The following is an 11,563-nucleotide window of genomic DNA, read 5'->3' on the forward strand; positions in this document are numbered from 1 at the left end:
TCAGCTCCCAGGACAACCTACGAATGTCAACTGCCACTCGTTTTGGTTTTCCTTAACAAGTCACACTGTAATTTGCGGCAGCCGAAGCAGCGTGGGGAAGCAGCTACTGACAATGGAAGCAAGTGAAAAGATGACAGAAAAGACACCAGCCAGGCAGGTGGATCCGACTGTGGAAGCAACCTGGCCCAAATCTTCGGTTTTGGTCAGGTCAGATCCATTCTCTGACCCAGCCCATCTTCACTAGTGGGAAGTGTTCTAAGGACACCTCGAGCCACCTCTACAGGAATGAGGATGGACAAAAGACGGACTGTTGAATTAAGAAAAACCTGTGATTTCGGGCTATATCCTATGGCTAGTCAGGTCCCAGACACACATATTGCAGTGTATAAATGCAAACTAAGAGGCAGCTTAGACCAAAGTGAAAAATCCCATGACGGTTATTTAAAAGCAAAACCAAAGGATACAAAACTGGCTAAGGCCAATTAAACCTTAAAAGCAGGTAAAACCAAAAAAGGATGAAAAAATACACCCCAAATTACCCTTGAGTAAAATTCCTCTCCTCAAGCCTCACATTAAAATTGCAGCCTGCCCTGAAGCTCAGCGCATTCAGATGAAGAAAAAAAAAAAAAAAAAGAGCCTGTAAGCCAGAGGCTCTTCTAGGATATTTAAGGTGCTTCAGCTCAAGAGCATCTTCTCCCCAAAACCCGCTGGCTCATTCCCTAGGTGACGCGTGTTCCTCCCTGGCCTCCCAGAGACTGCCGGGCAAAAGTACTTCCAACTTCACACATTAATTTGCCACAGGATAACGGCTTCCCTGCGGCTCTGCTCAGCAACAAGTCAATCCTCATCGGTGACTGCGGCATCCAAAGGTCTAAAACCACGCGGTCTCAGCAGAGCCACGGTGCCACAAAGCAAGGCCAGCAGGATGGAGATGCAGCCCGCAGGACAAACTGAGTGCAGGCGGTGTTCTCGCAAAGCCCTTCTCTCCCAGCTCGACTTTCCTAACGCAACATACGAACGGATTTTTATTGCCCTGTCACACCTCACCCCGATCGTGGGGTGCCTCTGCAGTCCCGCCAGTATCGTACAGCTGATCTTCCTGGCGAACTTTTCAGAACCTATGGAGTCTCTGCAGTCATCAAGCACCTACTGAAGGGATGGTTTTTGTCCCCCCACGTGTTATGAAGCATCTCCCTGGTCCCTCACAGGAGGGTGCATCGAGCAAGTGAATGGCAGAAGCAACTCCTGCCTCCATTTAACCTCCTCCTCACTTCCAGCAGGTTCCCACCTGAGATCTGCCATCCTGGCAGTTCCGGATCCCCCCTGGATTGCAATGGGTCAATAAACATGTAACGGCACTGAGGTTATGAAAGAAAATGAAAACATCAATTCCTAATGAGCTAAAAAAAGCCAAGCAAAAAAAAAACCCTGGTGAGCAAAAAATCACAATCACTGCTAAGTGCTAAGCAGCAATCACAAACCAACACTCCTTACAAACCCCACCAAACAGCACTGGAGCTAAAAGGAGCCCTGGGACAAACTCTTGGGTTAGTTCATTCAGTTCTTCAAGGATGCTCAAGTGCCTACTCCCTTAACTTTTAACCAGACTTTCAAGGCAAAAAAGAAAGGGGAGGAGGGAGAAGAGATTAACATCTAATAATAATTTTGCCCCAATTCTGTCCCGTGCTACCTCAAAGAAACCAAGAGGAACAGAGCTACACCAAGGAGAAGATGCCAACGGGTGCAAGCTGGAGCACAGGAGGTTCCACAAAAACAGGAGGAGAAACTTGTTGGCTGTGCGGGTGCCGGAGCCCTGGCCCAGGCTGCCCAGAGAGGGTGTGGAGTCTCCTTGGGACCTACTCCCTTCATCATCCTCGTAGCTCTCCGTTGGACGAGTCCAACGGAGAGCTACGAGGATGATGAAGGGACTTGAACATCTCTGCTCAGTGGTGCCCAGCAACAGAACAAGCAATAATGGGTGTAAGTTAGAACATGGGAAGTTCCACCTCAACGTGAGGAGAAACTTGTTGGCTGTGCGGGTGCCGGAGCCCTGGCCCAGGCTGCCCAGAGAGGGTGCGGAGTCTCCTGCTCTGGAGACTTTCCAACCTGCCTGGACGCGTTCCTGTGGGGCTGCCCTGGGTGACCCTGCTCTGGCAGGGGGTGGCACCGGGTGAGCTCTTGAGGTCCCTTCCAGTCCCAACATTCTGTGATTCTGAACATGCAGCAACGGACAGGGGATCACCCAGAAGCATCACCCAACTCAACAGAGCCTCTAAACCTGCGTTACTGCTCTATTAGCAGGAGCAGGAGCTGCAAAGCTCCGAAGGCAATCAAAGGAGGCCAGCTCAGCACCAGTCAGCAAGCCGCTGGGTCTTGGCACAGACTTAATTACCACGCTGGATCAGGCCTTCAACAGCGCTTCAGCCCTACCAGAAGAACAGAACTGAAAACCACCTTGCGAAAATAAACACATTTAAAGTCGGTAAACTGCACCGCAGCGGTCTTTTTTTCTTTTCCCTTGCCTAACTCATTTTAAAATTCCAGGTGCGGGAGCAAAAAAACAGGATGAAGTCCATATTTCCCCTTGGTTTGCAAGCTGCAGGTCATTTCTGGCTTCCTGGCGCTTCGCCTCCCGTCCTCGTTTTCGCAAAGATTAGGAATCGCGGCCGTGCCCTCAACAAGCAGCCGTCCGAGCTGGGAGGTATCACGGACGTAGCACAAAGCAGCCAACGCTGCCCAAACCCTTCTTCCACCTCCCGAAAAGCAGCCCGGCTGCCAGACCTTACACAACCTGCTTACACAAAAGGGGCCACTCGTCCAGCTGATGGAAATCAGCCCAAACTTCTCCAATTTCAACAATGCTCTCGAACTCCGACAAGCCCAGGGCACGGAACAGGAGTTTACAGGAAATTGCTGTGAAGTTTAGATTCCCGCTCGCTGGAAACTTTCTTCCCCCATGCCATCTTTAAAAACTGCAAAATTAAACAGCACCAATTGTTTACAGATGGGAAAAGTCGGGCTATCTCACGCAGCAAATTACTTACTCAAAGGACTTCATTTTTTTTTTCTTTTTTCTTTTGTTAAGCACTGAACTTTGAGACCTGGATGTTCTTGATAAAAAACCGCTTACATCAAACCCAAAAATCTGCCACAGCAGGGAACCATCATGACTGCTCACGCTGTAATCAAAGACACGTCTGTAAAGCAAAGCAAACTGCACCCACGAGAACCACCCTTATGGCACTACCGTTTTCCTACAACGCCTTTTATTCTGACAAGTTTATTCGAAAAGAATTCTAAGGAATTTGAAAAAAAATACAGAGCTTATGTATTTTTATATATTGAATTATTTGGCAACTGGGAACAAAGAGAGAAAACATAATTGTCAACGGATGGATGCTCAGATATTACCGCAAGAAGTGCTTGCAAGGAAAGAGCACGTCGTGCCCCGCTCACCCCTACGGAACGGAGTAAGACTCCCCAGTGACTCCTCAAAGATCCGCTTCCACAGCCTGGTAAAAAGTCAGGTTATGGGACCCTGTGAAGTCGAAGAATCCTCGTTCTCAAGAAGATTTCCAAACGCATTAAGCTGGAGAAGGAGGATGGCAAGGAGGAGGTACCTGTGGCACTGCTCAGAGGGGTTGGGAAGTGAATTTTCAGCTTGGAACATGATATTCCTGCAAATACTTCTGATACCTTGAGGAAAAGAAACCGCACCGGTAGGATTACCTGGGGAAAAGCAAAAAGGAGTTGCGCGCGCTTTTTATGTTACGCACTTTCCCCTCTAAAAAACCATGGATGCGAAAACTCAGAATACAAACACCAGAGAAAACAGCTAGGAGAAGATAAAAGGAGCCCTCTAACTCGTTCTCAGTTCCCTGTTCCTCACGGTCACCAGCTAAGGTCCAAGAGTTACCACAATATAACTTTTCCTCCCAGGCATTTCTGAGGAGAGATGAAGAAATACTATCTATAAAGAAATTATTTCGTTCACAGGCAACTTAGCGTTCTGCTACTCCTCTAGGGCGGGCAGGGAAGTGGCAGAAAACAAGGCAGGGCAAGGATCTCCTGAGGTCACCAGCCCTGCACCAGCAAGTCTGCTTCTGCACTGCAGCACCCAATTCTGAGGTGGGAAGGCACCCCTGGACATTGTCTCCTGCAACCCCACAACTCCAAGCAGCTCGCCCAGGACCTCGCTCAGTCAGGTTCTGCATCTCTAAGGCTGGAGACTCCACAACCTCTCTGGACAACCTGTTCCAGTGACTCATCAGCCCCTCAGTAGAAAAGTATTTTTTTTATTCCAGTGGAACTTCCTCTACCTCAGTTTGTGCCCATTGCCTCTAGTTCTGTCACTGGATACCACCAGCTTTACTCCTTCGCATCACGTATTCATACACGTTGGTAAGATCCCTCAAGCTTTCTCCCCCGTTTCTGGGGGAAACAAGCCCAATCCCATCAGTCCCACCCTCTACGGTGGATGCTCCAAGCCCTTCATCATCTCTGCAGCCCCTTGTGAAGCTCACACCAACACATCCACACCTCCCTTGTTCCGAGGAACCCACAACTGGCCGCAGCACTCCAGGGCTGGCCTCACCATCACCCTCAACCTCTTTCTAAGGAAGTCCAGGCTCTCACCTCAAACACTCCCTCTAAGAAAGCCCAGCTTGCTCTTGGCTGTCTTTGCAGCAAGGGCATACCGCTGGTTCAGATTCAGCTCACTGAGCTCAGGGGTTCTTCTTTTGAGAAACCAGATTTATTGTAGGAAAGCGAAAATCTTGTGACATTCAACTGACTTTAGGACACATTGCAGCACCAAAAGTCAGAGGATCCTTCTATCAGAAGGGACAGAATGAAGTGCCGACCTCTCTGCCCATCAGCTCACGAGACACCTCCCACCCTCTGCTGCTCACACCTAGACCAGCCACCACTTAACCTCTGACTTCACCACCTCCACCTCAAGTTAAGCCTCGATTTCTTCCTCCTGCTGTAAGGAACATGGGATTAAAGCACATGAGGACAGTCCAAGACATTACGTCTACACGTTGTACTGACTTACAAAGAGATGATACCTGATTCCCAAACTGCTCTAGAAGATTCAATGGGCAGAGCGCAAAGAAGCCTCGGTCTCCAGGACTTGGGATATGAGCGACCACAGAACTTAGAGCAAAAAAAGGGAGTGCTAATGGGGGAGTGAGTTCAGGGGGGCTATTAAGGAAGTCTACACGTTTCTAGCTCTTCCTCTCGCAATTCCAGCTGCGGAGCGAGGCAAGGAAATCACTTTTTCCTGCCCTCTCTGAAGAGGCAGCCCGTTCTCAACTGAGGCGAATGGTCTTCGAGCAATTCACGCCCTCTAGTCGTATCTACGAGCAGCAAGAGGGAAAACGAAGCAAAAGAGACATTTCTGAGAAGGCTGTCACCATCAAGGTCATTCATCTGAAAATTAGAGTAAATAACACTTCCCACAAGAACTTCAAGTTTCTTATGCAGGAGACTATTTGCAGCGATTTGGCCACACGACATGTCAAAAGCTTTCCAGGTCCCAGAAATTACAGCCATACCCAGACACTGGATATGACTCGTAACCAATTTTACGGCTGAGCACTTCTCTTACATTGTAAGAAAACAACTGTGCTACTCATATATTCATCCTGACCACAGCGTTTCAAACAAGTAACTAAAGGCTTCAGAATAATTTTGTACATGAAATTAATTACTAAATAGAGACACACACAGGATGTAAACTAATCTTCAGCTCGCGAGGCAGTGATAATCATGTTTCACTCAAAACCAGGTCACCTTCTGCATTTTAGCTGAGTAGTCATGAGTGAAAGTAGAGTTGCTAAAAAGCGTAAACGTTACCCATAGCATATTGGATGTTTTTCTTCCCCAGTACTTGCAGCAGTCCCAAGTTTGAAATCAGCACTCCCTTTCCTCTCCACTATTTCAAAGGACAAAAGATCAGATGACAGGCCGTTAAAAACATTTCACCATTCTCAGTCACTTCAAATATTCAAAGCCTTGGTCTTTTGCAGCTCCTCCGGAGCAGGAGCCAGCAGACAGATCCCAAAGACTTCAACACGGAGAGCCAAGGCGTCTGACCGTAAGCGCACAACGAACTGCCGTGCGGGACCGAGGTCCTGGAGAACCAGGATTCATTCAGCACTGCTCCAACCACGGTCAGGAGGTACGAAAGAACAGCCGCAGGCCTGGGTCCCGGTTTTGCTGTGACACTGAGGAAGCGCTGGGTTACCAGCTGGGCACGCCTGAGGATCTGCATCGCAGGCTCTGAACCAAGAGCTTTCTGACCTTGACAGCCATCCCCTCTCTCCCTCCTCATCTCATCCCCCAAATCTCTCCTTACTAGCCCACTTGCCACATCGGGTCATCCAATTCTTTCCTTCCTTCTATGTCAAATACACGTGAGGTCCACGACTGCCACTGCGAGCAGATGTCAGCAGATTTGCCAGCAGCCACGGTCAGGCTCGGCCACGGCTTCCCTAACGCCGTGCAGAACCTCATTAGACTTGTTTTAACGTCGAACCTAACGGCTATTCTTCAGAAGGCCAAAACTGCCGATTAATAGCTTTCTCCTTTGTACTCAATAACTTTTTTATCACTTTTATTCTAATTTGCATTTTATTTACTTCCCCCAAAGCTTCTGCTCTTCCAAAAAGAGGAACGCTGCTCCAGAAATGAGGTCGGCTTCCGTGCTGGCACTGCCACTGCCCAACAGATCCCCTCCACGTCAGGAAAGAGGTTTTAGGAACTAAAAAGAGGGAGGAAATGTAGGAAAAGGCTTGCAGCTTTCCTTCAGTCAAAGCAGTTCAAAGGTCCTCGCTCTCCTTCTCCACACACATCATTTGCACCAAGCCCAGCAGCCAGCTCAGGTACGGCCAACTCAGCAAGACCCGGCAGCTCCGCACCAAGGGGAGACTGCTGGTAAACACGCACAAAAAAAGCCCAGAAGACAGCACAGCTCATTTCGGAGGCATTCAATCTTCAGTTTTCTTTAACCATTTCACGGACATCTCTTTGTGCTTCAGCAAATGAAGAGGGCAGAAACTTCTCATGCATTACTGTCTGCTGAGGAACCCAAACCGCAGGAAATGGAGCCTAAAGCCAAACACCGAGCTTGCTCCAGAAGATAGTGCAGCAACCACCACACACCTAGGAGCAAATTCAAGAGTTGTATTAACCAAAGTGGAAGTCTCTAGCACCTTGTAGGCTTTAATCATGCAAACTAACTACTTTATCAAGCAGTCAGTAGTGCAAATCAGGTATGAGGGTCATGGGAAGGTCTCCTGCCCCTCTGCTCTGCCCTGGGGAGACCACCCCTGGAACCCTGTGTCCAGTTTCGGGCTCCCCAGTTCCAGAGGGACCGACTGGAGAGAGTCCAAGGGAGAGCTACAAGGGGGATCAAGGGACTGAACATCTCTGCTGGGAAGAGAGATAAAGAGACCTGGGGCTGTTCATCCTGGAAAGGAGACGGCTGAGAGGGGATTTATTGACGTAGAGAAATATCTGAGGGGTGGGGGTCAAGGGGAAGGGGACAATCTCTGCTCAGTGGTGCCCAGCAACAGAACAAGGAATAATGGGTGTAAGTTGGAACATGAGAAGTTCCACCTCAACGTGAGGAGAAACTTGTTGGCTGTGCGGGTGCCGGAGCCCTGGCCCAGGCTGCCCAGAGAGGGTGCGGAGTCTCCTGCTCTGGAGACTTTCCAACCCGCCTGGACGCGTTCCTGTGGGGCTGCCCTGGGTGACCCTGCTCTGGCAGGGGGTGGCACTGGGGGGGCTCTGGAGGTTCCTTCCAGCCCCAACATTCTGTGATTCTGTGATACATGTCTCGGAATCAGAGCCCTATGTCACAGGCTGGACGTAGTGAGCCTTGAGATTCAGATTTAGAGGTCCTAGATTAAATGCCCTTTGTCAACACACATTCTAGGCCGGTCAGACCGTCCCTACAGGACCGGAATTTACTCATTGGGCTTTTTCTAAGCACTCACGCATTCTTGTGAAAACCTCTTTTTGCCATGTTGCTCAGAATTTGAGCTCTCTCTTTAGCTGGATTTGAATAAAATCTCTACGTATGCTAACTTTTGTTAGGAGCTGCTGTCCTGAAAACACAAAAATAGCAAAAGCTGCAAATTCAAACTTAATAAAACACCAACACTACTGAATCCCCCACCAGCAGGCCACCTAGCAAGAATGTCTGTAAATGCTAGTGCCAAGAATTTTAGCCTGATGTCTTCCATGAAATAATTCAGCTTCACATAACCAGGTCTGGGATCTGGATGTCCAGAACAAAATGTCCGTGAATTTGCAGAAAAATGTTTCGTACTCTCCTCTGTCTGCTTAGTTTACCCTCAATTTCAGGGAAGCAGGCTAACTGGTTTATCCTATACTCCGTCTCCTTCAATTCCTAGAATCACAGAATCGTTTTGGTTGGAAAAGACCCTTAAGATCACTGAGTCCAACCGTTAACCCAGCAATGCCAGGTCCAGCACCATATGTACTGGATCCAGCAAGAAAGCTTTAAGGTGTATGGGAAAGAAGTCATGTTATATGTTAAGCAGCTGCCTGTTAATTATGCTACTGCCTCAAAGCATCAGAAAATCCTGCACAATTAATGACTTTCACAAGCTCTGGGAAGAGGAGAGACCCACAGATGATCTGCAACAGTCTCTCACAGCTTACCTTAAAAGAAAGCAATTTTAGAAATGCTCTGACTGATTGCTGGGGCAGACGACAAGGGCAAGTCTCTCAAGCTGTAACCATTAGATCGTAGAATCACAGAATTACAGAATCACAGAACGTGAAGTCCAGACTCCGCACCCTCTCTGGGCAGCCTGGGCCAGGGCTCCGGCACCCGCACAGCCAACAAGTTTCTCCTCATGTTGAGGTGGAACTTGCCATGTTCTAACAGAGAAGCACTGCCTTTAAAGAGCGAAGGTAGGCTGAGTGTGGAAACGACAAAATGTCCTTGCACCAAAACCATCCAACTTGCTACTTAGCAAGTGTGCCATAACAACCAAAAAAGTCCTACTTTGAAAAGTCAGTCAGAAATCACAGAAAAGTGGCTTCAGAAGGACTCTCCAGAAGTCAACGAGTGCATCTACCGTGCCTTAAGGCTTGGTCATCACACCCATAACGTTTCCAAGAGACGATCACTCTATCTTCAATATATTATTCTCTTGAACTAGTCTATGTCTTGAAGAACTGCATCCAAAACGTAATAAACCTATCTCTTAGGCAAAGACCATACTGGGCGTTAACACGGCACTGCAAACAGCACAATGTGAAACGGAGTTCCCCGTCCACCTCCGCAGAACAGCCACACCAAAGCTCAAAGCAAGAAGAAGGCACCACCAACCTGCGCAAGGACACGTCATCTTGTCAAGAGAAGGAAAGGAGATTTGTGTGACATGGAGCATTCTTGGCAAATCCATGGTCGGGTATCAGCTAAGCACTGACAAACTGCTTATTTGTCCATTTTTCCTGTTGAAACTGAAGCTGACCAGCCTCTACCTAATGACATTTTCTTCCTCGTTTTCTCCAGAAGAAACTGCTAAAAGGCCAAAATCACACCTATAAAAACTCTTCTGGGCTGAAAGCAAATCTCTAGCAACTTTTAGAGTGCAACTAGTCTAAACTTCATCGGATTTCAAGATCTGGAAAACACTCACAAACTTACTCAAGTGCTCTAACTGAACCTAATCGAAGCACAAATTCTTACTCTTCTGTGAGTTGTAGTCACTACAACAGCCACCTGGTCACAAAAAACCTAGTAGCGAAAAGATAAATGAAAGGGCACTAAATGGTTTGGGTGGTTTTTTCCTACTCTCATCCACTTTCTCTCCCCAGAAAATACCCATGAACAAAGAACACCTGGAGCTCAAACCCAGAGCCTGCAGTGCCTACACCCAGTGTCGCGATCACTCCTTCACAGACCCACCTATGAAATATCCCAGAAGCGCCACGTGAAATTAAGCGCTCATAAAAGCAAATTAAATTTGAATGGCTTATTCCACAAATATAGATGATGCTTGACGTTTTTTTGCTTTATTCACTATGTTAGAAAGCTATCTAGGCAAACCTGCCCTTAATTCAACAACACCCTTGTGCAATACTGGATTTTGCCACTTTTACCCAGAAAGAGCAGCTCTATGGAAGTGGATTTTGATAGACCACAGTGGGAATGAAATGGATAATTATCAAAGGGTACATGTATCTTCATAATGCGTTTTCATAATGCATTTTCACAGACCATTTATTTATGTCACTTTGTTGCACTGAATCCATATCCAAATCAAACAGGCTAATGATCAGAAATACCTGCCACGAGCTAAAACTGATAGAGGTGTTTCGCATAAAGCTGCAAAAAGCACCTACGGAAAGGCAAAACCAAGGCAGGATACCGAACACACACCGAAACGGTGTCCTCTGCTGTTACACTTGCTGGATTTGGTGTATGTTTAAGAAATGCCACACTTGTGCTGTGCAGAGAGCGTTGCTGCAGAGATCTGCCTTTCAAAATCACGCAAAATAAACCACGCCTGCATCCCTCCCTTCCAAACACAAACGAGGATTTGGTCAGCAGAAGCACTGCAGCTTCACCACCAACTCCAATGACTGTGAAAAAGCTCTCCCTTTAGCCTGTGCCAACAATGCTTTCTCTCCCCGCTGTTCTAATCCAGTTTTCGTAAAAAATCATAATTTCGCATTTCCTGTCAGAGAGAAGCAATACGCTACCAGAAATCCCCAGTTCAGTTTTACAAAGCAGGAGAGTCTGGAATCTTGTGTCCAGTTCTGGCCCCTCAGCTCCAGAGGGACAGGGAACTGCTGGAGAGAGCCCAGCACAGCCCCAGGGATGATGGAGGGATGGAACATCTCCCTGGGGAGGAAAGGCTGAAGGAGCTGGGGCTCTGCAGCTGGAGAAGAGGAGCCTGAGGGGTGACCTCACTCCTGGTTAGAAATATGGAAAGGGGGAGTGTCAGGAGGATGGAGCCAGGCTCTGCTCAGGGATGGCCAGGGACAGGACGAGGGGCAGCGGGGAAAAGCTGGAGCACAGGAGGCTCCACAAAAACAGGAGGAGAAACCTGTTCCCAGTGAGGGTGCCGGAGCCCTGGCCCAGGCTGCCCAGAGAGGGTGCGGAGTCTCCTGCTCTGGAGACTTTCCAACCCGCCTGGAGGCGTGCCTGTGGGACTGCCCTGGGTGACCCTGCTCTGGCAGGGGGTGGCACTGGGTGAGCTCTAGAGGTCCCTTCCAACCCAACATTCTGTGATTCTGTGTGAAAAAGCACATATTATGGCATGAAATATATCACCACAACTAATAGTTAAGCTACCTTAAAAAAAAGCCAAAAGGCAAGGCACTGCATCCAGGTGCAAGAGGTCAACCCAGTACTGGTACTTCCTGGAAAGCACCATTCATCTCTCTCTCTCATCTACCACATTATAAAACATCCAATTTAACATCATATTTCCTCTACTGAAACTTAGATCTAAAGTTAATCTTCAGAATTAATTAATTCCGCATTGATGAGCTGCTCTCAGGATGCACACAG

At 48.1% G+C, this 11,563-nt stretch overlaps 1 protein-coding gene across 1 annotated transcript in view; it reads right to left on the reverse strand.

The window, feature by feature from the left end:
• LOC104276366 (low-density lipoprotein receptor-related protein 5) overlaps nucleotides 1–11,563 on the reverse strand; it is a gene marked incomplete at both ends in the record, with an annotated part of 22,268 nt that overhangs the window by 7,348 nt on the left and 3,357 nt on the right. The gene's annotated exons all lie outside the window — the stretch shown is intronic.

This window comes from Apaloderma vittatum, unplaced genomic scaffold, assembly GCF_000703405.1.
Source record: "Apaloderma vittatum isolate BGI_N311 unplaced genomic scaffold, ASM70340v1 scaffold17677, whole genome shotgun sequence".
Classification (NCBI taxonomy): Eukaryota; Metazoa; Chordata; class Aves; order Trogoniformes; family Trogonidae; genus Apaloderma; species Apaloderma vittatum.